At 48.1% G+C, this 27,357-nt stretch overlaps 1 protein-coding gene across 2 annotated transcripts in view; it reads left to right on the top strand.

Annotated features, from left to right (window-relative positions):
* Positions 1 to 27,357, top strand: part of LOC146829863 (uncharacterized) — a 259,836-nt gene that overhangs the window by 26,834 nt on the left and 205,645 nt on the right. For both annotated transcript variants that reach the window (XM_085608530.1, XM_085608529.1), the window contains exon 2: positions 15,297 to 15,353. The gene's annotated coding sequence lies outside the window, so the exon portion shown is untranslated. The remainder of the gene's footprint in view (positions 1 to 15,296; positions 15,354 to 27,357) is intronic.

The raw sequence follows: 27,357 nt of genomic DNA, 5'->3' as shown, positions 1-27,357 counted from the left end.
TGCAATCTTGCGATGCTGCCCAGTTTGCTCCAGGAACTTAGTATTTAATGGTGTTTGGGGCGTTACACTCACAGGGGAAGGGACGGATGCAGAGACAGGTGCCATCATGTAGGGAAACAGAGTGGTAGGGATGAAAGGGGGCGTAGTGGGCGAAACAGGCGTAGTGGCCGAAACAGAGCCAAGAGACAGGGCAGGAGAGTGAAGAGACAGGACAGGGGAAGTAGCAGTGTCCGATCCTGAGGCTGGCGGGAATACAAGGGAGGCAAGTGGTGCTGGGACTGAGACAGTAGCACTAAAAACGGCCGCATCGGAGGGAACAGCCTCAAGAGTCAAGGACTGGGATATGGGGACCATAGGATATATCTGCTGTGGAGCATAGGGTGGTGGAGGGCGAGAATCCAAGAGTTCCTCAACTAGCTCATCCTTCTCCCTAGTAACATAACACTTATCAGTCTGAAGTCGGTATTTCTTATCTGCGCACTCTATGCCTTCCTCAGTCTTTTCTCTTTCATAGGCTACCGCCTTTTGCGTAATAGTTTGTGTCTGCTTCCTTCGAATCTCTTTCTCTGCTCGCATGCGTTACTGCTTTGCTTCTTTCTACCACACTCTCAAAGAGTCAAACATGGACTGCCTACTCCTTTTACCAAACTTGTCCTGCAGGAAATGTATTTTCTGTTCATCAAACGAACCAGTTATGTTATGTTATGTTATGTTATGTTACTGATTTTTGTACCGCGCACAGCTGCCCCAGCAAAGGGGCGTCCTGGCGCCAAAGGTGAACACAACAACACAGCATGCCAAGGGATTACTTTGTTTTATTAAAAAGGAACGTTTTAATAGCCCCTCTAAACCTGGTTAAATCTTCCACAGCACGGATGTCAACGGGAAGGGCGTTCCAGAGCTGGGCCGCTATCACTCGGAAGGAGCGGCCACCTGTCCTATTCAGCCGAAAGCGTGGAACAACAGCCAAGTTCTGGCCCAAGGATCTCAACGAGCGAGAGGGAATGTACGGGGTAAGGAGATTCATAAGGATAGGAGGGGCCAAGCCTCTTAAAATTTTGAAGGCCAGGCACAACACCTTAAACTCAATACGCCGCACAACAGGTAGCCAGTGAAGAGTGTACAGTACTCCGGACACTGAGCAGCGTTTGGGCAACCCAAATATTGCTCTTGCGGCAGCATTCTGCACTCGTTGTAACCGCGCAAGTTCAGCCTTGTTCGTGCCAGCAAGCAGCGAACTGGCATAATCTATTCTGGAAAGAACCGAGGCCTGGACCACCAGCTGTCTTGTACTGGCGTCGAAAAATTTGAGCACCGGCCTAATGCTCCTGATAATGCCAAAACAAGAGGCAGCTACCTTCTTCGTATGGCAGGTGTAACTAAGTGCCGGGTCCAGCCAAACCCCGAGGTTCTTTAACTCAACTACAGGAGAGGGGATCAAACCTAACTCGGAGGGCCACCAACTTTCATTCCAACAGCCAGAACGCGAACCAAACACCATCACCTCTGTCTTCTTGGTGTTCAATTGGAGACAGTTTTGATTCATCCAATTGGCCACCGAACGCATCCCCTCACAGAAGTTGCGGGCATCCATAGCTGAGTCCCCACTTAGTGTGACCGCCAGCTGCGTGTCATCCGCATAGGAAACCATTGTCAGGCCCCAGCTTTTGACAATAGCAGCCAGCGGCCTCACATAAAGATTAAAAAGAGTTAAGTGGCCATTGCAGCTCAACATTGTCCCTCGGATATTTATTCCACAATGTGCTAAACATAATAGGGCCAATACCATGCTTGACATACATGTCAAATTTTGGGGTACCCTTTGGAGGTGCGGGCTGGCTCTCTTCCAACCGAGCATTGGTAGAACAGCACCGACATCCAAAACATCCTAACTTACTTAAACAAGGCATCTTAATATAAGACACGCACTCTGTCCCTAACGGACAAACAACACCAACAACTGCAAAGAAGAAAAAATAGGATCATTCAAAACATGAAAACCAACTGTCCGGAGAAAATAGTCGCCATTCACTCAACCAAGCATTTCACCAGCATCATCACCAGCATCGGTCCGCAGACCCCACAGCACCCAGACACGCAAACAAATCACACATCAGCCCAGAGGCATTCAGAACGACAGTCTAAAGACCGCACCAAGTTCAAGAGGACAGGCTTTAGCCCCAGACCTTTTCAAATATATACCAATTGCCAGTGGGCCTGGCAGATTGTTCGCGAACAGTCCCAAACCTTTTTCAAATTGCAAGCCAAATTACTGAGTGGTCCCTCAGGCTGCTCGCAAACACTCTGTCCTTTACAAGGGTCCGCAAACCCACCAAGTACAAAGCAAGGTGGTATTAAACCGTACCAAGACACATCCGTTGACTCGTGTCGTGTCGTTCAAGCAAGGCAGTTCAGACAAGACAGCCCGAGGACTGCATCAAGACACTGCCCAAAGGCCCGTGCCGACAAAGAATGGCGCCATTTTTCCAAGAACCATGTCACTCACCTGGTGCACTCAGGTCGAGTCAAGTTATTCTCCACAGCCGACTCTTCAGACTAAACGGTCAACTCCAAGGTTTCGCCTTTCAGGACCCCAGCCGGTGACCACTAGCCGAGGATCCGCCCGATCGGAAGAGCGGGGTAGCTGCAAGAACCAAGCTCGGTCTTGTGTATATGGGGCCCCGAACCGATCAGACACCACCCCGGCCCCTACAACCCGATTACGGGTGAGGAGATGACTTCACAGGGTCCCTGTTTGGGTGCCACCTGAAGGACGGGGCCCTCTAGGGCCACACGGGTTATATACAACCACCTGCTGTGCCTTCCCCAAAATGAAGAGTCGGTCAGACAGTAGAGAATGCAAACTTACTTTATTCAGTATATTCTCTGCAGAGTAGCCCAGTCAGGCCTTCACCCTATGATTTCTGCCGAGGGGATTGACGCCCCAGGGTACACTAATACATAATAAACCCTTCTGGAGACTTCGGCGACGCCGCTAATGGAAAGTTACCGGCTTGAGCTGGGCATGAACAAAGGAGGTACAGAGAGATGAGCTAACACCTACCAGATGGGCGCACTATCAGTACTCCAAGGCCACTGTGCTGAGTCTCAGCATCTCCTGACGTGGGAGCAGAGCTACACATTGAGATTGGAATGCAGAGAAAGAATATCAGTTCATTAGCAAGTCGGGTTACAGCCTTGAGCAGGAAAGAAAATAATAATGAAGTTCAGCTTTTTGCTGAGGCAAGCAAGAAGAGAAATGTGGCCTAGGACGAGCACAGCCCAAGCAGTCTTCTAGTGGTTGCGAAATACAAAATGAAGTCACACAAGCTAACTAAAGCTTACACGTTGCAAGGATAACTCAGTGGGTTGCATAACGTGAATACAAATGACGTCTATTAAGCCACATATTGCTAACCTAATATAGCATGTGTAAGTGCACAACAGGAAGGGGAATTTTAAATCTAACAGGTCAGAGAGGTGTCTAGTGGTGGCCAGGGACAGCTCTGGAGATACATACTCAGCTATCTTAGTTGGATCCTCTCCCCCAGAGGTAAAAAGGCTTTGGTAGATGGCATGGAAAGCCTCCTGCTTGTTCGCTTCTCTGATAGCACAATTAGAGTTGTCTGTCTGATAACACAATTAGAGTTGTCTGTCTAGATTCTGGCAATGTGGGACCTAGCGTGTTGGTGGCAAAGCCTACTTGCTTGGAGAGAACCTAACTTGTCCTTGCAATACTTTTGTTTGAGGACGAGGAGGGATCACTCAGCCTTGTTGAACCAATGTGCCTGAAGCTAGGCCCATAGAATAGCTAGTTGTTGCCTGGCCCCATGTGTTAGACACTGCTTCTCAGTGCGTTCTAGGGAGAGAATGTCTTCTGAAAGCTTCACTTCGAACAGGCACGCCTCTCGGGTCCTGGCTATGGAAATGGAGGTCATCACTTCTTAGATAGTAGCTTTAAACCCATTCCAAAGGATGTGAGGGGCGGTGTCAGGCAGAGAGTTAAACACAAAATATTCAGTTATGGCCTCTTTTATAGCTACCTTGTCAACATGATCTCTCAAGAGTGTGGGAGAGCACTCGGGGAACCGGCTCACTATGTCCATGTAAGATCAACACGTGCATGGTGTTCAAATGGAGATATCTGTGATCTGCGCAGATGTGAGGGCACTCAGTGGGGAAGAGGTGACAAAGAGGTCGTCGATATGTGAATAGGATAAGTGTACATGACAATAAATGGAGTAATCCTTCATAGCGGAGTGCATCAACCCGACTGCATCTTGGAGCTCCTTCCCAAGAATCCCAGACATAGCACCCATGCCCTGCACGTATGCTGTGTTTCTGTCAAGGTCGGGGTCCCAGATTAAATTGAAATCCCACCCCACTAAAATATCACCTATGCCAATAGTTGTTCTGAGAGGATCTCTCGTTTTAATGCGTCCTACGCTTTATTCAGGGCATAGAGAATAAGGAACGTAAGCGTGTCTGTACCCCTTTCCACAGTTAGAGTGAAGGATCGCCCGCATGGATCCATAAACATTTTAACAGCTTAGTTGTAAAAACCCCTCTTACCAAGTATAGTGATGCCCAGGTTCTTGGGAACAGTTAACACCCAGTGGTGGAGCGGGTATCTAGGATGAGCCATGCAGTGGCAATCGGTTCGAAGCAGGTGGGTCTCTGTTACGAGAATAACATTGGGGTCATGTTGTATGAGATAACTCCAAACCTGGCACCATTTACTGGGGGAGTTGAGCCCCCGGACGTTAAGGGAGAACAATTTCAGATCATGCGTGGTACCCATGTAAGGGGTAGAACTATTTCTGCACTTCCAGGGAGACAGACAATCATCTTGTGTGTGATGTTTGGTGGAGAGACATCCCATCTGTGCTGCAAAGATACAATAAGAGCCGCAGAGGTAGCGGAGAGACTGAACAGGGAGGGTATGGATGTGGAAATGTGCAGGGAGTAGCTAAAGGGGCCAACAGGGCCCAATCCTGCGAACCACTCCATTAAAGGTCAGGAGAAAATTACCAGAATCTGTCGAGGTGTCACTCTCAACGGAGGAATGCTAATCATGGGAAGTGGGAGGCCAAGTGCAACTCCAGAGAGCAAACTGCATGGCGAGTCAGTCATGTAATGGAAAAGAAGGAAAATGTTAAATAACAACAAGTAGGTATCCGGGGTCCAAGCTCTGAGCCCTGCCAAATGTGCTGATGTTCGGTTGGTAGGTGAGTATCAGGCACGATACGTGGATGTACTCTACTTACGTTCATTTTCTTCAGCCGAGGAGTGAGCATGCTCCATCTTCATCTTTTGGAGATACACAATAATGTCTGCCTTCGCATAGTGCAAGTCTTGTCCAGCCTTATTGTTGTGGTGAAGGAAGCTGGCTCTGTATATGCTATACCAAAGTAAGTATAGTGTGCACAGGGTCCCGTGGATCCCCAGAGGTATAACAGAGGCCCAATCTGATAATCACTAACAGCTCTATTTGTGTTAGTGTGGTCGAGCAGTTAGGCTTATCGGGAGGGTGTGTTAAGCATTTATTGTAGTCACTCAGGCAAGAACTGATGGCACATACTCAGAGATGAAATCCAGACAAATGTATGATGTTACAACGCAAACATTTACAACGCATGCCTTTACAATGCAGTTTTTACATCGCAACATCCATCACAGCGCATGATTTTACATCGCATGCCATCACAATGCATTTTTAGAAACTACATTTACAACACATTCGATTACATCGCATTTAATGTATATTTCTTTACAATGCATACCATTACATTGCATACAAGGTAAGTGTTGTATAGTGTAGGGGTAACAATTACTATTCCTACTCCAGTGAGTGCAACAGTATGGTAAGTGTTGGATAGTGTAGGGGTAAAAATTACTATTCACACTCCAGTGAGGGCAACAGTAGGGTAGGTGTTGGATAGTGTAGGGGAAAAACTATGCGTAGTAATGGTATGCATTGAAATGGTATGCGCTGTAGTGACATGCGTTGTAATGACATGCGTTGTAGTGACATGCGATGTAATGGCTGTGTTGTAATGGCATGCGATGTAAAGGATGTTGCGTTGTAATGACTGTGTTGTAAAGGTAGTGCGATGTAATGACTGCATTGTAAAGGTTGTTTCCCAATCCAGACCAAATAGGTAAATATAAAAAAGGTATACTTGGGTTTTATTTCTAGAACAAAGCAGGATTTGGCACATGCAGGTAGAATATGCTTTCAAATGCAAAATAAAATGCAATTGTGGTTGAAATTGGAATCGTTACAGGTTTGCATTTGCTTTTAAAACAGTTTAGAATACATTGAAATTACTTTGGATTACTTTTGCGTTACTTTTCACTTACTTCGACTGCTGAAGTGATATGCCTAGATATCACACCATGGATCTTACAGAACACAGGTAAGTACGGCAGTTTTTGGTTCAAAGAAAGTTACTTTGGTTTCAACACAAAAGTTAATATAACACTTAAAACATTTTTAGGAGAAAAACCATAACATGGGTTCCTATGGAAGAAAATAATGTTACAAGTTTGCAGGTAAGTAAACGACCTGCAAGAATAGCTGTTTGGGGTTAGAACCAAGGTTCCCCAAGGTTCAAGGTGGCACTTGAGTTGCTCCACCAGCCGCACTAGGGCGTCCAGGTGCAGAGGGCAGAGTCCCAATGTTAGCCAAAGGGGCTAGGAGGAAGGCCACTGTATTGTTGGAGCAACGCTCCTGGGGTTAGGATCAACTCTGCAGGGGTCAACAATCAGCACAGGTGCTGCACCACCAGCGGCACAGAGGCAGCTGGATGCAGGATGCCAAGGAGACGTCGGGAGCTCCAATGGAGAACTTTGGTTTGAAAGAAGTTCTGCAGGCTCAGGCACAGAGGTTGTGGGTGATCACTGGCCAGAGATGTAAGTTTGGTTGTTGAGGGATGCCTAGACACCATCGGTTGGGCCACCCAAGGCCGTGGGGCGTCAGGTGCAGAGGTGTCTTCAGGTGTTGGTTTCCTTACCAGATCTGGTCGAGGTGACCCCTCAGGTTGAGGCTCTAGGCGTCGGGTAGAAGATCGAGGCAGGTCAGGGATCACCAGACCCCAAGTCAGGATCGCTGGGGAGACCTCCTCGTAGTGTTGGTCTACTCAAACTCGGGCCATGGGCATCGGGTGCAGTATCGCGAATGCAACTGGATCCGGGGTCTGTGTTTTGGGTTGAACAAATCCAGTGCTCACGAGTTGTTTTGGTGATAGCAGGGCAGGTCCTCCGGGTTCGGGATGGGTGCTGGCCGCTGGACACACCGGGGGTTCACTGGTTTAGGTCAAAAGTCAGGACAGGCTGGTAGGGCTGGGGCCAAAGCAGTTGTCTTCATCCTCGTTCAGCACTGCTCTTCGGTTCTTCTTCTTTCTTCTTTTTATATCTGAGGAGGCAAGGTTCAGGGTCGCCCCTAAATACTACATTTAGGGGCATTATAGGGGTGGGCAGGTTGAGACCAATGGGCCCCTTCCTTGGGGTGAGTACACCCACTGTTATGCCACCCTCCAGTGGGAGGGGGGCATGAGCCTCTCCCTGATTGGCTGTGTACCCTCATCTTCAAGATGGAGGGGACTGAGATGTGTGCTTAACCTAGCCTCCCCCACCTGAGAGGTGGGGTTGGCAAAGGTGTGCACACTTCTCTTCCTGACTCAAAGTGGTGTCAGAATGGGTGGGGGTCAGTTGCCGGGGGCAGCAAAAGGCATAGGCAGCTAACATAAGTGGCATGCCTTTGAAGCTTCCCTTAAGTGGACCCAGCCCATCCTGGGGAGGAGGTCTGACACCTTTGCCCAGGATGGCCTTTGTTTCTGGACCCAGAGAGCGGAGGCCTCTCTGCCCAGGGTTCCAGAAACCTATCTGGTGGTGGAAAATGGTGTGTAACCATTCAGGAACCCCACCAGTGCTGGTTGTTTTTCAGGGGACCTCTCTAAGAGGCATTCGGAGTGCTTTTTACATTAAGTCCCACACTGGCATCAGTGTGCGTTTAATGTCCTGAGAAGTCTGCTATTAATCTTCCTAGTTTTCAGTAAAGCCATTATGGAGCTGTGGAGTTCAAAATGACAAACTCGCAGACCACATACTCTCATGGCCTTACTGCACTTACAATGTCTAAGAATAGACTTAGAAACTGTAGGGGTACAGCTCATGCAATTTTACCCTCACCTGTGGCCAAGGGCAGCCTGCTAGAGGTGTGACTTACCTAGACCATAGGCAGCGTGTTTCAGGCATGGCACACAGGGATGTGTGCCATGTGTGCCATGTCGACTCTTCACTTTTCTCTGTACCAACACGTGCAGCCTACAATGGCGGTGTGTGGGTGTTGAGGTGCAGGGTCTCTTAAGGGTGGCACAATAAGTGCTCCTGCCCTTAGAGGCCTTCCCTGGTCACAGTGCCCTTGGCACTCATGGTACCCTTTACTAGGGGTTTACCTGTAGCCAGAGATGTGCCCATTGTGGATACAGAGGTACAGTTTTGGGAAAGAACACAGGCCCTTGGATCCTGATAGGCAGGGACCCTGGGCACATCAGGTCAAAGGGCATCAAGTGCCAGGCAAAACGTGTTGGGGGGTGGTTACTGCAACAGAAACCCACTTTCCTACATGCGGTTGCACCCACGTCGCTGGACTGTGTGCAATTTAGGTTGCCAGGTATCCAGACATGTAGAAGATGAGGTGTCTCTGCTAGGGGAGGCCCGTGGAAGGCCAAGAAGCGTCTTGTCCTCTGGGAGGGAGCAGGCCCTAAGTTGCTTTCCATTCTAGGGGAAAAGCAAACCAAAGGGATGGGCCCATTGATATTTTATCCCCTGAGTGTGTAAGTGCTCGTCACTGGCTTGAAAACCTGTCATTTCTTCAGAGTCAGCCGGGAGAGATCCTGGTAGATCTGTACTGTGTGGCCGCAAAATACTATGTCCACTTTACCCTTTGCTGCCCGGAGAACAGCTTCTTTGTCCTGGAAAAAGTGAACCTTGGCAAGAATGTTCAGGGGTGTATCTGGCCTGCTAGAACTGGCAGCGAATCGATGTGCTCTGTCAGCAACCAGGGGAGGCCCCTCCAATTCACCCCGGATGGCCATTAGCTGGCCTCTAGTGAAGGACATGATGTCCTCCTCCTCCGCCCTTGAGAAATGCCTCTGATACTCAGATTGTTGCATCAGCCCCAGTTCTCCAGGTCTTCCTGCTTGTCCTGGCGTTCGATATGTTGTGCTTGCAATGCATTGGGCCTTCTCCCAAGGTCATCCTGATCCTCCGCACAGATGTCGGCTGTGCGTTTCAGGTCGTCAACACGGTCTCCCACCGCTACTGCATCCCTGCGCAGGTCGTTGAGGCTTCTTTTCAACTCTGTGTTTAAAGAGCCAATCTCTTGCCAGACGTCTGCCAGGAATTTCTCCCAGTAGTCTTGCGTGATGGAAAGGATGGTGGGGCTGCGTGGGCAGATTCTTCTTGCCACTCATATCGGAGGTAGTCGTTTTTGCTCAAAGGGAAACCACAGAACTGTCCCTGTTGGACTTGCCTCTAGGCATAGTAGGCCAAGCTACACTGCCACGGACATCAGGGGTGTTATACTGAAAGCCGCAGAGCTGTACTCTCCCTGATTTTGGGCAGATGGCTAGTTGAGCTAGGTACCCATGCCCTCGCAGCGGAGAGATCAGTGATGCTGAGGGAGCACAAACATAAGGCAGCTACGCAGAGCAGGGGTTCCAGGAAAGCTGAGCCAAGCCATGCGCCTCAAAGTCAGTGGTGTTGCAGAGAATCTGCTCAGGAACAGAACTATGCTTGGGACCATAGAACATCAGCATGTAGGGACTGAGTCATCATATTTCCCCAGTATCTATGGGCCAGGGTCCGACTAGCTATAGGGCCTCACTTGCCTTCTACCTTTTTCAGAGAAATGAATGAATTGGCACCCCGGAACATAACACTTTCGATCCTATCAGGGATCTGTGTAATAGGACACACCCTTTCGCTCTCTCACTCGTACTTGTCCACAATAAGATAAACAAGAGACACAAAGGAAGTTTATAATACTTATTTAAACTGTTGTGCTCTAATATGCAGTATTTGCACCACAATTAGAAAACAAATGCATTCCAAAAATATCATTAGCATTGTTACGCAAACATACACCATAAACAATCCTCTCATATTATAAGACAGATCAGCCTAAACCCCCACTTGCCTACTGGAGCTAAATGACTATGTATCAAAGATCTCTTGGATGAGTGGTGGACCCTGTAGCTTAGCATACATAAATGGACTCTACATCTCAGCTGACACAGTAATCTTGCTTCAGGACCTTCACTCAGTGTTTGTTTTTTACAACTTTCGTCGTTAGTTATTTGACAAGATGTGTGCACAAACAGCAGCTGCATTCTCTTGTGGATCACCGTGAATCTTACAAAACACAGGTAAGTACGACAATTTTTGGTTCAAAAAAAGGCACCGGCCCAAAGCCAAGGTACTGCTAGAAAAGAGAGTAACTAGTTATAATATCGAAAAAAATATATCGACTGGACAGAATATCGAGTAATTGATATTGAATGGACAGAATATCGAATTGCAAAAATATAGTGGTTCAGAATATCGAAATGCAGGTAGGAAATATCAAGTTCCACAATATCGAAGTTAGTAGTATTGATTTTTTGTGTGTGTTTTAAGTGTTAGTATATGTGTTAAAAGTATGTATTATTTTTGTAATGTATGTTTGAATTTTGTAAAAGTAATAAATTTTATTTTAATTAATTTTTGTGTAATTTAATTCCGTAGCGGGTTGTCTGTTTATAGGGGAATAGGGTGGGAAGTAATTTAATTATAATATATATTTTTAGCATTATTTAGAATTAATTAATTATTTGTTATTTTTTTTTGCGTAATATCATTCTGTAGCAGGTTGCGGGTTTATAGGGGAATAGGGTGGGAAGTAATTTAATTGAAATAAATTAATGTATTATTTTATTACTTAATAATTTAATATTTAATCATTTATATTGTTAATTAAGCGAATTAATTTGTATTAATTAATTATAAATTGATTAATAATAATTGATTGGTAATTAAGTTAATTGTGTAATTTTTTTTATGAATTAGTAATTAATTAGATATTAATTATTAACAATTAATTTGTAAATATGTTAATTATATTGTTAATTGTAATTCGTTAATTAATTATTTGTTAATTAATTATGTTAATTTATTAATATGTTACAGTATTGTAGGGGGAAACGTTGGGAGGTAAATTCATTTTTACAAAATAATTAATTGTTAATTAATGTAAATTATATTGCAGAAGTGGGTATATTAAATTATTCCCCTACGCTATCCAACGCTTTCCCTACTTTTACACTCACTGGAGTGGGAATAGTAATTTTTACCCTCCCGCTATCCAACGCTTTCCCTATGGTTGCACTCACTGGAGTGGGAAGAGTAATTTTTACCCTCCCTCTATCCAGCGCTTTCCCTACTGTTGCACTCACTGGAGTGGGAATAGTAAATGTTACCCTCCCGCTATCCAACGCTTTCCCAACTGTTGCACTCACTGGAGTGGGAATAGTAAATGTTACCCTCCCGCTATCCAACACTTTCCCAACTGTTGCACTCACTGGGGTGGGAATAGTAATTTTTACCGTCCCACTATCCAACGCTTTCCCTACTGTTGCACTCAGTGGAGTGGGAATAGTAATTTTTACCCACCTGCTATCCAACACTTTCTCTACTGTTCCACTCGCTGGAGTGGGAATAGTAATTTTTATTTACCCGCTATCTAACATTTTCCCTACTGTACCACCTGTTGGAGTGGAAATAGAAATGTTATCTTTTAGGCTATGCAATTTTTTCAGTATTGTCATATTTAATGTAGTGTAAAATATTCTTAATTCTTTTTTAATGTTTTAACTCCTTATATATAATGTATTTGTATATTTATATTATAGGTTTATTTATATATATGTAATTATATTTAAAATTATGTTTTTAACATTTAATTATTAATTATTAAAAATATTGATTATTTTTTAATATTATTACGTTAATTTTAAGGTTAAGTATTTTAAGTATGTTTTAATTAATTATAGTAAATATTTCATTAATTTTACATTACTTTTAAGAGATTTTAAAAAGTCGATATTTTAGCAAACTATATTATTTACAACGATATTTAGGATTCAATATTTTTGTACTTACCGGTTTGCAGATAGGAATTCCATATTCTGGTAGTCGATATTTTGTCACCGATATTCTGGCAGCTCGACATTTTGATCGTCGATATTCTGTCAGTGATTCAGAAAAGAGACCCCAAGGATGTGTAGGGCACAGCTGGCCAATCACATCAAAGGCATACGGGGCTCTCCCCCTCCCTCACTCAGCTATGAAAGTCATGGGCCTCCTCGACCCTCAAGCCCCACCGTTCTGTTCCCTCCAGTGTCTGCCTGGGCCTTATGGGCACAGTGAAAGCTGCACCAGGTCAATGCTGTGGCCCCTCCAGGTGCCAGGGAGCACGGTGCAGGATTTTCCGGGGGGAAGGAGGGGGGGGGGGTGTTGAGGTGGGCAGGGATGTCCATATCAGGGCAGGCGCCGATAAGCTGCGGGGATATGAGGGATAGGGCCCCAGAGTATGTCCCAGGCCCTGGGCCAGACAGCACTTGTTACGTGCTTCAGGCGCTCTCAGGAAGAAGGCTGCCCCTCCAGATATCTGCAACGGCAGAGGCAGCTGCAACCATACCCCGGCTGTGTCTGCAAATACCGAGGTCCCAGAGGGCCAGCTGGTGGTCAGATGTGATTGGTGTTATGTTATCACCCCCTAGTGTGGACCTTGCCCCAAGTGGCTGTAACTAACGTGTGGGTCTCCAGCTGGGCTCCCCTGTGGAGGTCAGGGACCTGGTGAGGCCCTGAGCAGGAGCCCTGCCCAACCACTGTCAGTAACCCGATCTGCTCAGTGTGTGGGCCCTTTTAATCAGGGAGCAGAAGCGGGGAAGAAGGGACATCCCCTTGCTGATGGCCTCCAGTCAGCCCGAGCTTCTCCCCCACAGGAGTGATGGCCCAGAGCGTCCTGGGGCAAGATGGCACCGCTGTCCTGTGTGGCTCCAGAAACAGCTACGGCTCGGCTCATCAGCAGGAGGGGGGGTGCTCAGAGTGCGCTCCGGTGGCAGTGAAGGGTCTCCACTTCGCCTGGGGATTTCAGTCAGTCTAAGCAGCCCCCCTCAGCGAGCATGCCAGCTCATAGTGGTTGAGGCAAGATGGTGCCGCCTCTACGCCCTGTACCAGGGGTGACTGCTGCATGGCTGCTCAGAAGGTATGGGGACACCGATAGTGTCCCAGCTACAGTCTGTCGACTCTGGAGGTGTTCTGGTACCACCGAGTTTAATTTCTGGCAAATAGTTGAACTTTAAGAGGCTTTAAAGCCCAAGGGTTGCAAACATTCTAACGATCCACTTCCTTTGCTATTCCCAGCCTGGCTATACACCCCACAGTCACACAATTTAATCAGGGAAGCCACAATTTATTCAGGTTTTTTGGTTTCACCTGCCAGTAAATGGGTATCTGTTTGTCTTCCTTCATGTTAAGGCTTTGTTTTTACCTCTTTGTGCATTTTTCTGCAGTTTTTATAGCGCAAACTCGATTCAAAGGTGTTTTAGCACTTTACATGTGCACCAGTTACATTACACAAGATCACCATTCATTGTTTAAAAGGCATGGGGAGTAAGTGATTTTCTGAGAATCATAGGATGTTGAGCTGACTCTGAGACTCAAACCTAGTTCCCCAGTTCCAAATTTAGCAGCTTTAGTCATAACGCCACATCCAGGGTACAGGAAAGGAGGCAGGCAAAAGCCACATAAAAGCGAATCTCATTATGGACATGAGGTTCCAACAGGACCTCGAACTTAGCCATAGCTAGGATTCCGCCTGAGCTTAGCACGAGCTTTCAGTAGCTCACTCAACCTTACTAAACAGCCGCACTTGCCCTCCCTGTGCAAAAAAAATTAACATAGCTGGAGCATGCCTATGTCCTGGAGACATAGTTGGCCTTTGTCAGAATAACGCCTGGGGTATAAAAAAGTTTAGCGCCCTTGCTGCTGCTGGTGGATAAAATGAGGCAAACTGGGGCGGGGGCATTATGTTCAGAGGTCAGTGCCTGGCTGATTCCATCAACGTTGTGGCTGGCCTCTGAACACTTGCGTCTCTGTATGTGAGGATTTACTAAAATGACACAGGAGCAGAAAGACACCTATTCCCAACTCCCAACCAAGAACTCTGTGACTTCAAGAAGGTGCTTAACCAAAATGCAGTTATGTTCTAGGGGGAGAAAGGAGATGGAGAAGAGAAGAGACTGCCCTGACAATGGTTCTTCTAGAGGAATTCTTCTTTTCTTTTTCTGGTTTTACTGGGAACCTTCCTTCTCGTTGTTGAACTGGAAAAGAATATTAAAACATGAATAATCCTACTCTCTCTTTATGCTCTCAAGGGGCCATATGTAGGTGGCCTAACATTTACCACTTCATAAATACCGAATTTTACCGATTCGGTATTTATGAAGTGGTAAATGCTATGTAGGTAATCCATCGGTAATATTTACCGATTCGGAATGGGTCGGTATTTTAGAATCGGTATTTACCGATTCGGTAATGGTAACTGGCTTCCCATTGATTCCTATGGGCCAGGAGGCCCATAGGAATCAATGGGAAGCCAGTTACCATTACCGAATCGGTAAATACCGATTCGGTAATGGGGGGAGCACAATCAAGGGTGGCAGGGTGTCACAGTGACACCCTGTTGCACCCCTGATTCCTGCATGTGTGCACATGTGGCACACATACATGTATGTCTGCCACATTGCACACTTCTAAGTGCAAAAAAATGCTTTTTCAAAGTCATTCGTCATTTACCACCAACTTTTAGTTGGTGGTAAATAACGAATCCCCACAACACCCACACACTCCCCCTACATCTCATTTCAGGATTCGGTTTTTACCGAATCGGTAAAATTACCGATTCGGTAACTCTACCGATTCGGTAAATTACCGAATCCTGAAATGTGCCCCCTACATACCAAAAGCCTGAATACCGGTCGGTAACGGGATTTTTACCGAAAATCGGCCGTTACCGACCGGTATTGGGCTTCCTATACCTGTCTTTTTTTTAACATTAATCACATACCATATTGTCTCGGGCTATTGCTCCTCTTCTAAGGTCTTTATTCTTATCTATAATAATCTGCTTATTTACACTGTTTCACCACATTAATAATCTTCTTTTATTTTCATAACTTTTCTTTCAGAATGGTACTTGCGTGTCTGGCGAAAACACTCTTGGTTGGACTTGACATTTTCGGCAGGTAAGTGATGAACTTCTTGTTGATTTGCACTTATTCTTTTGAGGAAGATCTCGACTCAAGAGAAAATAATATTAATTAGCGATTGTACAGATAGTATTTGTTTTCAAGTTTTCAGTTATATCGCTTTTTGTTTGTTAAGCAATACTAGATTATATGCTTAATTGCTTCCGAACCTTTTTTTAATCTAGCCAGAAGCGAGATTGTGCTAAAACACTACCACTAGCCATGAATGACATGCGTGGTAACCATCCAAACTCTCCTGAGCCTTGACAGAAGAAAGGAACCTCAAGTAGATAAGCTAGGTCAGTGGTTCCCAAACTTTTTTTACCTGTGGCTCCCTTGACCTAATCGGCAGTTGGCCGTGACTCCCCACCATTTTTTTACCAGTGGGCGGGTGGGGGGTGATGTAAGCTCGACCTCGGAAGTACTTCCTGTTGCCTTCCTTTAAGTAATTGGGACGCAATGAAGGTATTATAATCATATTTGTAACAAAATAAGAAGATAACAGTTGTTTAATAAAAACTTGTTAAGTGAGAAACGAAACAAGATTAATAGCCAAATATGTTTCCATGCAACTTTTTTTTAACCACACAACAATAGTTTAAAAACTTCTATATAATAAAATATCTTTTTCAATGAACAGGAAAAACAACGGAGTCTGAATTTACCTTAAAAATCCTAGTGAGGGGAGTGGCCTAGCGTCGGACCAAGATGGCCGCCTGAGAGCTCGGCTCCGCCGCAACGTTCCCCCGACACCAACATCCTGCCTATGATCCTGCTCCAGTGACACACCAGACGATAGCGGCGGTCAAACGGTGCCGCCCGGTGCAATCCTGATCTTTGTGCGACGCCCGGTGACGAAGTTACGGGTCCCGTAGCCCTGGGCCTGTACATGCCCGTGGAGCAGGGGCATATAGTAGCCTGGCTGCCCGCAGGAAGTGCTGCCGATCCAGCTGGTTGGGCCGGAAGTCGCCGGTCAGAGAGGGCCCGGTAGACCCGCTGTCTCTGAGACGCCTAGGGGGGGTGCCTCTGGTGTGCACACCGACGCTGGAGCGGCGCCCCCTCAGAGCTTGGGGTGTGTGGAACTGGATCGCCCCGCACTGGCTGGAAGCGGAGTTGCCGATCCAGGGCGTCCTTTGCTTCGTAGCCTACTTTGCCTTCCCTGCTGCCTGACTTTACAGTTTGCGGGGGTGCCCGGAGGCGAGGAGGGGCACACATAGTGGCTCGGAATCATCTGGAGGATCGCATCTGCCGGGACTCCTGGGGGTGTTCGGAGGTGGATTGACTAGTGAGGGCTGGAGCGAGGCTGCCGATCCAGGGCGGCCTCTGTTCCATAGTCTGCTTTGCCGTCCCTGCTGCATTGTTCTGCTGTCTGTGGGGGTGCCTGGAGGCGAGGAGAGGCGCACCCCGCGGCTCGGATTCATCCTGGGGCCCGCATCTGCCAGGACTTTGACTATTGGAGCCACTGGTTGCTCCTAGTCCACTAGCACGCAGATTAGACGGAGGGGCTCTACAGAATTCCTGGAGACCATCTGAACCGCCTTACTTGACGCTTGCACGCCGACCCATCGGTGCCACAGTGAATACTGGATTCATGTTGAGGTGTGCACGTTGACGCCCCGGCCTCCCTGCCGCTGGTCACCGCTTGCTAACCTGCACTGCCATCTTCCTCCTGAGTGCGCTCTGACCAGGGCTGTGACGTGGCGGCTGAAGTGTAAAAGCATCCCTTGGGGTGAGGAACACGAGCGTTGATCTTCGGACGGTCGGCGTCCTCTTGTGTGCCGCTCGCCTCCGATGCCCTACTCACCTGCCCCTGGGGCCTGAATAAGTTGCCAGACAGAACTCAGCTGCCCTCCCCTTCCCTTGTCTCCCCTCCATTTCAGTGGAGGTGAGCTCGGTGGAGGCGCGGCTGGAGGACTCTCTAGGTTTGGAGACGCAATGGCGGGAAGACAGGACGCTGACAAGGGCCCGGCTCGGGGTCCCAGGACCTCTAAACAAGTCCAGTCCAACAAGCTAGACCGCTTCACCCTTCCCATGGGTTCGCCCTCTGACCCGCGCCACACTCCTAAAGCAGCGGAGGACCTGGAGAACGCCACCCCAGAGCTTACACTGCAGGATGTCATGGCAGCTATCAGCGGGATCAAATCATCCGTAGACACAATCTCCATTGATGTCAACCTCATTCGTGCGGATCTCACAAAAATAAATGAGAAAGTTAAATCCCCGGACATCAAGACAGCTAGCCTTACAGAGGACGTGTCACTGCTCCAGCGATAAGTACTAGATCTCAAATCCTCCTGTGAGGCGGCAGAACGCAAACTGGACGACTATGAAGGCCGTTCCCAACGAAACAATGTCTGCATTCTTGGGGTGCCCGAAAAATCAGAGGGGCCTGCACCGGACCTGTTTGTAGAGGATCTTGGGCCTCATGTAGGTAAATAAAAATTACCGATTCTTAAATACCGAACCGTACCGAATCGGTATTTAAGAATTGGTAAGTTATATGTAGGTAATAATTCGGTAATATTTACCGAATCGGTAGCATTCGGTAATCAAGAATCGGAATTTACCGAATCGGTAAATACCGAGGTGGTATTTACCGAATCGGTAAATACCGAAGTGTAATTTACCGATTCGTTAAATACCGAATCGGTATTTACCGAATCGGGAAAAAAAAAATCACATGACTGGATGAAACAGCCAATCCTGTGCAACCACACCCCACCCAACCAGGAAGTGGCCACACCCAGGCAGGTGCACACAATTAACAGACTCTGGAGAGGCTTGGAGTGCAGAGGAGAGGCAGGGAGCCAGTGCCTGTTTGTGCAGCACAAAAACATCATGTCGACGCAGAGGACAGTGAGAGATGGAGGGGAAAGGAGGAGGAAGATGAAATTCAGCCCCAAGGAACTCCAGGTGCTGGTGGAGGAGGTGGTGAAGCAGCACCAGAAGCTGTTTGGGAGGCAGTCCCTGCAAGTGCCTGAGGCAGAAAAGCGCAATATTTGGCTGGCCATCCAGGCGCAGGTCAATGCTGTGGGAGTGACCCACAGGGACATAGAGGTCCTCAAAAAGCGCTGGTATGACCTGAGGATTGTAACCAAGAGGAAGATGGGGGAAATCCAGAAGGAGGCCAGCCAGACAGGAGGTGGCACCAACAGGGCACCTGCCCTCACCGAACTGGAGGAGCTGGTGGAGGCCACAATCGAGCAAGAGAGCGTCGTGGGCCTTGGGGATGCCGACAGCTCTGCCAGAGCCGCCACCCAACAAGGTAAGACGAATGCACAGCAATGTAGCCCCCCCTACCCCTATCCCACATCCCCCATCGTGAAATGAGTATCCCACTCCAGTCCATGTGTTAGTGCAGACAGGCAATGCATTCTGGGAGATGTAGTCAGGGAGCCCCCAACCATGAAGTAAATAGCACAGGACAACAAGGCATGTTACACACATTAGCCACAAGCAGGCAGAGGACAATGTGAGAGTGTAACATGATTTTATTGTGATGCTTGCAATGCAGCCCTTCAGGTACACTGAGCCGATGTTGCATTTCTGTCCACAGATGTGACATCGCGCAGGACAGGACATGCTGCAGGAAAGAGGGCACACCGGCCACACAGATCAGCTCTGGCCAGCACAAGTTCAGCCCAGGGAGCAGTGCCACAGGCAGCCGCACCACTAACACATGCAGCCTCGCCTCAACCAGAGCCAGCCTCACCTCAACCAGAGCCAGCCTCACCTCAACGAGAGCCAGCATCACCTCACCCAGAGCCAGCATCGCCACTCATGTTTGAGTCACCGGCCACATCACCGCCTGCATGTGTGAGAATGAGGAGGCGTGCTGCTGCCAGGCTGCGAGCCTTAGACACCTCGTCTGACGACAGCAGGGGCCCTGAGCAAATTACTATGCCCCAGGATGGGAGCCATGCCACTGTGCCCTACACCTCACAGGCAGAACAGACGGGTGCAAGAGGGCGCCGCAGGTCGCGTGTCCAGAGTCCACCAGCAAACATTGACAGCCATGGTGTCTTCTCGGGGCTCGAGGGCAAAATGTTAAAACAACAGCGCCTGCAAACAAAGGCAGTCATGTCAGTCCAGAGGCATATACGGTGCATGAAATCAACATTTGTCAACATGGACAAGAACATCAGCACAATGGCAGTGGGGATGGGTGAAATGGCAGCGGGCATTCGGTACATGTCCCAGTCAATCCAGCAGTTGTGCAGCAAATTAGATGCTGACATAGATGCACGGCGCCGGGAATGGCAGAGGAGGGACACTAACACCAGGGCACTCAACCATCTGGCAACTGCCACTTCTCTACTCTGCCGGCGCTCTGTGTCGATGCAGGAGGGCCTGATACACTGCTGCAGCGACGTGTCTCGGGGGATGGTGCAGGTCACAAGTGCACTTGAGGTGCTATTAACAAGTCAGGCGGCCACAACTGTTGCAGGGGATGCTACGGAGAGCATCGACTCCAGCAGCAGGAGCAGCATCACACCCCCCGTCCCAGAAGCACGCAGGAGCAGCAGGCGGCTTGGGGTTGGCAGTAGTGAGGATGCTCAATCCGTGCCATCCCACACTGCAGAGCGTGTGCGCAAACATTGATGCAGCCCTGCGTAGCCAATTCCCAATGGGTGACGTAACCCTGGACTTACCCCTTGTAAATATGCTATGTTGCCAGATTGGCTTGATCTTGTTGGAATGGCGTAGTGCCGCATTAAAACTACGTCATGACATACCACAACTGGCTGTGTCCCCTTACTTACTCAGAAATAGTTGCATGTGATCTCTGCCCGTCTCTCTCTCCCATCTATTGCAGTTGGCACTCCAGCTGCGTTGCCCTCTGGCTGGCCTGACTCATCCTCGTTGTCCTCAAAATCTGCTAGTTCCACCTCTGTACCTCTCTTCGTGGCAAGGTTGTGCAGCATTGCACAAGTGGCAATGATCTTGCAGCAGTTGATTGGTGTGTACTGGCGTGCGCCTCCGCTCTTGTGGAGGCAGCGGAACCTGCTTTTCAGTAGTCCAAACGTGCGCTCCACCACATTGCTTGTAGATTTATGTGCCACGTTATATCGTCTCTCACTCTGGGTTGATGGGTGTAGGTAGGGAGTGAGGATGAATGACCGGCAGGCATATGCACTGTCGCCTAGGTGAGTAAAATGGAACCATCAGTCACATGCCTCTATACACTATGATTTGCAGGTTTCAAGGGGCGTCACTGTTACTTACCTAGCAGGTATCCCTCTCCAAATTCTCCGGCAATCAGTCGTGTGTAGATCCCACTGTTCTGGAAGATGTAAGAGTCGTGGGTGCTCCCAGGAAACTTCGCTACAATATCAGTGATGATGTTCCCTGCATCACAGATTACCTGAACATTGATGGAGTGGGTGGACTTTCTGTTCCTGTAGATGTGCTCAGTGTCAGCTGGTGGGCAGATTGGGATGTGTGTGCCATCAATACAGCCAATGACATGGGGGAACTGTGCCATGTGATAAAAGTCAGTTTTAGTTTTCTGCAGTTCAGCCTGTGTGTTTGGGAAGCTGATGTAGTGGTGCATTCTCTGCATCATGGCATCCAGGAACTTCCTGAAGAAACGGGACAGGCAACTCTGGGATACACCACCCACCGCAGCTAACACCCCCTGGTAACTGCCAGATGCCAGTAGATATAGGCTGCAGAGCACCTGCACATGTGGTGGTATGGCATGCGCCCTTCTTGTTGGCTGGTCCAGGAGTGGGTGCAGGTCCCTTATCAGGTCCATGATGGTTTGGGGGTGTAGCCTGTACCTTTCATTTATCTCTGCGTCAGTCAGTTGGAAGAGTGTGATGCGCTGTCTGTAGATGCGTTCCTCCCGTCTCCATATCCTCAGACCTGCTGCCTGTAGACGTAGGCGCCTTGCAATGACATACAGAGCGGCCATGTTGTCCACGCTGTTGCATTTTGGGATTGCTTATATGCTCTGTTGATGGTTACCACCTGCTTTCACTCAGTGTTAATTACCGACTCTTAATTACCGAATTTCATGGATTTCTTAATTACCGAATTTTCCTACATGTCTTTTTCAGTTTTACCACTTCATATTTACCACTTCATATTTACCGATTCATATTTACCACTTCATATTTACCGAATTGGTAAATATGTATTCGGTAAATATGAATCGGTATTTTAGAATTCGGTAATTATGAATCGGTATTTACCGCTTCATATTTACCGAAAACTGGTTTTTGGCCTCCTACATCTCACTTGTCTAAATACCGGTCGGTAACGGCATATTTACCGAATTTCGGCCGTTACCGACCGGTATTTAGCTACCTACATGAGGCCCCTTATCTTGAATCACCTCACACCTAAGGGATTGGGTAAGTTCTTCACTATCGAACGTGCACACCGAATTCCGGGAGGCCGACCTAAACCAGGTGCACCGCCGCGCCCACTAATCGCTCGCGTCCTAAACTTCAGGGACGCGATCCTGCAGCATGCGAGATCCGCACCCACACTTCAATACGAGAATGCCACGTTAACCTTCTTTCCAGACTTTACGCAGCTGGTGCAGAGAAAGCGCTGCATGATGTTCCCGGCTCGCCTCCGGGTGGAGTCTGGGTGACGGGCATGGTTCTTTGATAATCCGGAAGTGGTTTCAGACTGGCTGCATAGTCGGATCGGTAATGGCTTTGGAGGTGGTGACGGAAATGGCGACCCAGACTCGCAGGACCGGGGCTGAGAGACGCCGTGCGTCCTAGTTTTTTTCGCGCAATCTTGGTCAGGTAACGGGACCCTGGGGCCTTGCAGCTAGACACGATTCTGCCAGGTTCCACCTCCAGTCGGAGAATCCCTAAAGACGATCTAACTGGGAACAATTGATGTCTAAATGTGTCGGGGAATGGGTGGACGGAGTACTGGCCTTCCTCCTCTTTTCTACTTTTAGTTGTTTTTGTAGTCTTAGGAATTGGGCGACAGGCACTCTGCTAGTTGGTATGGGCAGTTTTAAGTCCAGAGGGCAGGGTAGCAGGGAGGGGGGTTGTTGGTGGGGGAGTTTGTGGGGGGGGGTTGTTATTGTTCTTTGTTTACATCGACGCACAATTACAGCCACGGCAAAGGCACAAAAGACTGACTACAACTCTAAGGCACACACACTGGGGGAAAAGCATTAAAATATTGAGCTGGAATGTCAATGGGCTGGGGTATGAAATCAAGCGGAGTGTAGTCCTGCAATACATCAGGAAGCAGGGCCTGGATGTCGTGCTCCTTCAAGATACTCACCTTATGGGCCACTCATGTAGGGCACTGGACCGGTACGGTTACAAACTGGTGGCACATGCAGGGTTTACGACTGGCTCAAGAGAGGTGGGCCTTATGGTTCGGAAAGCATTCCCCCTTAGTGTAGATTCCACCTGGTCCGATGACAGGGGTTGTTACGTGGGTGTGTCTGGCTCCTGGGAGGGCCGGATCCTCACACTTCTCTCTATTTACATCCCACCTGGTCTCCAATCGACAATGTTCCAAGACCACCGTACTACTCTTCTCTCGCTACCGGAGGGCCTACTGGTGCTGGGGGGGGACTTTAATTCTGTGTGCTCGGAGGAGCTTGATCGGCATCCCCCGCGCGAGCTGCGGCCCTCCTCCCGTGGCTTGCCAGACCTTCTTGAGGCCATGGGACTGATAGATACCTGGAGCACGTTCAACCCCGAAACAAAGCAATACACATTCCACTCTGGGGCCCACCACAGTTTTTCTTGCCTTGACTATATCCTGATTCCCAGCTCCCAAACATCGCACATCAGGGAGGTTCGACACTTAGCTAGAGGCATCTCCGATAACTCACCACTCTGAGTTCATTTCCTCCTGGACCATTCACGGGTGGGTCGCATTACCCCCATCAACCCTTGGCACCTTCATAACCCCAAACTACGCAAAGAACTCCTAGTTGCAACAGATAGCTACTTTACGGAAAACGTGGGTACTGTGTCCTCTAGCTTAACACTCTGGGAGGCCTTTAAAATGGTGATCAGAGGGGAAGCACTGTCCTTGATATCGGGTCACAAGCGAGAGCACCAGAAGGTAGTATCAGATATAGAAGCTGACATCCTACGACTTGAAAGGGAGTTGGTGGATCGCGACTCTCCAGAGGCGCACCATCTTCTGCGGCTTAAGCAATCTGAATACAAAGCCCTCGTCACGGAGACAGCTCGAACTTTGGGTCAGGAAAAGCTTGGGAGAATCTATGATTTGGGTGACAAAGCAGGGAAATTGATTGCCTGGCTGGACAAGCGGGAATGGGCAAATTGATTTGTTCCGGTCCTTTATGACACCATTAAAGCTGATATAGTAGACCCCCAAGACATAGCCTCCCAATTAGCCGCTCACTTTGAAGCGGTTTACAGGGCGGGGAAGCCTCCTACTGAGGAGGACTCCGCTGAACTATTAAGAGACATCATTATGCCCACCCTCACCTCGACAGACAGGCAGATACTGGACAGTTCTCTGACCACGGACTAAATCGCCCTGGCCATCAGGTCGCTTCAATCTGGTAAGGCCTCTGGCCCTAAAGGGATACCCATAGAATTATACAAACTCTGCCCGGACAAACTATCAGCTTACCTCAAAGCCATGTTTGAGGAAAGCAGGGAGTTGGGAGAACTCCCACTAGACCAACGCTAATATTTTAGTAATTCACAAAGAGGGGAAAACAAAGACAGACTGTACATCATATCTGCCCATTTCTCTTCTCAATGCTGAGCCGAAAACCCTTGCGAAAGTTCTTGCCAATCGTCTGGTAAAGGTCATATCAACCCTTGTACACCCAGATCAACCTGGCTTTATACCACGTCGGAACACCGCATTAAACCTTCGCCGTGTACACGCGGTGTTAGGTAGAGCGGCTACGATTTGCGAACCAGCAGTCTTGGTCTCCCTAGATGCCACCATGGCATTCCATATGCTTGAGTGGCCCTATCTCTTCGCCGCGCTCCTATATGTGGCGCCTCTGGCCAAGGTCGTTGTTAACAACAAGCAGTCGGATACCTTCACTCTTGGCCGAGGAACCTGTCAGGGTTGTTCGCTCTCCCCCCTTTTATTTGCCCTGGCATTAGAACCGTTGGCGGCCTGGATCCGACAGGATCGGTCGATCCGAGGATTCCGCTGGTCGGCGGATTGGGAGGATCGGATAACCCTATACGCCGAAGACATCCTACTATACCTCACCAGACCCCGGAAATCTCTAATCGTCGTATTGGACATATTGGCAGTGTTTGGTAGATACTCCGGATTCACAATTAATTGGATCAAATCCCACCTGTATCCACTTTACGGGGGAGTGCCAGACCTGCCCTCCAATTGCCCAATCCAAATGAGTATGTCAGGGTTCAAGTATCTCGGAATATTTGTATCCTTGGACCCCGCACTCTGGTATAACAATAATCTTCTCCCCCCTCTTCAACAACTGCAGCGAGATATAGCCAGTTGGAGAACTCTCCCTCAGTCCCTCCTAGGGAGGGCCTCACTTTTCAAAATGATGTCCCTCCCCCGCTTCCTTTATGCCCTTCAAAACTCACTGGAAGTAGTCCCCCTCGCCTACTTTCAAGAGATTGAACAACTTCAGAGGGAGCTTCTGTGGAACGGACATCCACGCATTGCCCTCAGCAAGTTGACTCTGAAATGGTACAATGGAGGTATTGCCCTCCCGTACATTAAGAAATATTATTGGGCCGTACACCTGGCCGCCATCAATCATGGCACCTTTGGATCCCCTGAAGATCCTGGCTATCGAATGGACAGGTGGCTGCTCCCGGGTGGGAACTATAACAGAACACTATATTCCAAACCTGCTCATCCTTCACTGTCTGGCCCCACTGGACACTCGATATCAGTCTCGCACACTGCCACTAGATCGATTGGTTGGGAGGGTAGATTGACATTGGCCACCCCCCTGTGGGACTCCGCAAAGCTGGGACACTTATGGCAGACAAAGGGTTTCGACAAGTGGGACATGATAGGTATTTCCCGCGTCCAGGACATGTGGGAAAAGGGGGACATAAAAACATTTGCTTCTCTGCAAGAGCAACATGACCTAGCCGGCTCAGAACACTTTCGCTACAGACACATTTGGCATGCCCTGTGCTCTGCCTTTCCCAAGGGCTCTTCCCCCCCTGAGTCTTCTCCACTGGAAAGCAGAATATTAGATGGGTACCTCCCGGAGAAATCCACCTCTCTTATTTATAATAAATTAATACACAACATGGAGGACCCTCTCACACAACTTCGACAAAAATGGACAGTGGACGGAATCGAGCTGGACGACGAAGACTGGCAGGAGGCTGTGTCCTCTCCCAGTGTGGTGGCTATCCCCACTAGACTGCGACTGGTTCAACTAAAAATACTACACAGAATATGCATGACGGGACCTAGATTAGTGTTGATGGGAAGACTGTCATAGGAGGTGTGGCCAGCTGGGCACATTCCTTACTCATCAGTTGGGAGTGCTCACTTGTCCAGACCTACTGGAGCACGATCCATAGGGTGGTGGGGAATGTCCTGGGAATCCCCCTGCTCCCAGAGGTGCGCAGGTGTTTGCTCAATATATGGGAACCTACTACTTGAATGTAAGCTAAACACAATGGGCCACTCTTGGCTTTATGATCGCAAAAAGGAACATAGCCCAGGCTTGGGGGGCAGCTGCTCCTCCAGCGCTAAAAGATTGGAAGATCAACATGGACTGGTGCATGTTCCGTGAAAAGACAGTCTACGTGGCCCGGGGATGCCCCAAGAAATGGACCCGGATATGGGGACCCTGGAACCGCTACAGAGGTAATATCTGTACCCCGCCACTGCATACAGACCCGGAAGACATGCCTTCGCCTTGATCGGCCCCACAGTGTACAGAGTGCTATGTCATTGTTAACTTTGTATATGCCTGATTTGAAATATTTACACTATTGTAATGTGCCATATTTTATCTGAAGTCGATGACGATTAATAAAAAGAATAAAAAATAAAAAAAAGTCCTAATGAGATGGATGTGCTTGTTTTTCCTTACATAGCTCCTGAAATCTTGGAGTTATTTTTGAGATCGCAACACGCATTTCTTTTCCAAGGTTAATTTTTGCCCTATATTTTTACTTTATCACTGCAACTGCTGAGAAACCAGCTTCACAAAGGTACGAAGTAGCAAACAGGATCAAAACATGCAGGGCTCTCTTGCTTATCATTGGGTATTCATCTCCAGTTTGGCACCAGAACTCAAGCAGTGACTAAGACTGGAACCTTACTTTCAATGCTGAGCCACTTGAAACATCAATAAGCTGTTGTGCTTCCTCATTGTTGAAATGCTGAGGTATCTCAGCATTGAAGGGGTCTCTCACCCATTTTATTGGCTCCACTTCATCCTCTGGAAAATATTTTTCAAGGTAAAAACGCAGTTGAGACAAATACAGAACAAAAACTGTCCTCATTTCCTCCTTTAACGTCATCTCATTGTCCTGCAGAAACTGGTCCAATGAAGGAAACCATTTATATTCACCTTTGCTTACAGTGCTTTTCCAAAGGAGCACTTTCTTCTCAAAGCATGAAACTTTGTCTGACAGTTGCAAGATGTTAGTATTATTGCCTTGCAAGGACTTGTTCAGTGCATTCAGTTTTTCAAATAGGTCAGAAAGAAAAGCCATTTGTATTAGAAAGTCTGCATCAATAAATTTGTCAGCAAAACAATGTTCATCATCATTTAGATATGAGTATATTTCATTCCTCAGCTCATACACTCTAAGCAGGGAGTTACAGAGAATCAGCCACAGAGAACTGCTGTAGAACAAGAGACATGAGTGTTCCGCACCCATGTCCTCACACAGCTTAGCATTAAATCTTGCTTTCATTGGTCTTGTTTTAATATAATTTACCACTTTGATGACTATTTTCAGAATACCATGCAGTTCTTCACTGAGGTTTCCTGCTGCCAGTGCTTCTCTGTGAATTATGCAGTGTGTCCAAACAGCATTAGGCGCTTTAGATC

This window comes from Triturus cristatus, chromosome 5_2 (assembly GCF_964204655.1).
Source record: "Triturus cristatus chromosome 5_2, aTriCri1.1, whole genome shotgun sequence".
In the NCBI taxonomy this organism is placed as follows: domain Eukaryota; kingdom Metazoa; phylum Chordata; class Amphibia; order Caudata; family Salamandridae; genus Triturus; species Triturus cristatus.
Note: the sequence above shows the minus strand (reverse complement) of the source record. Positions and strands in the feature narration are given on the sequence as shown.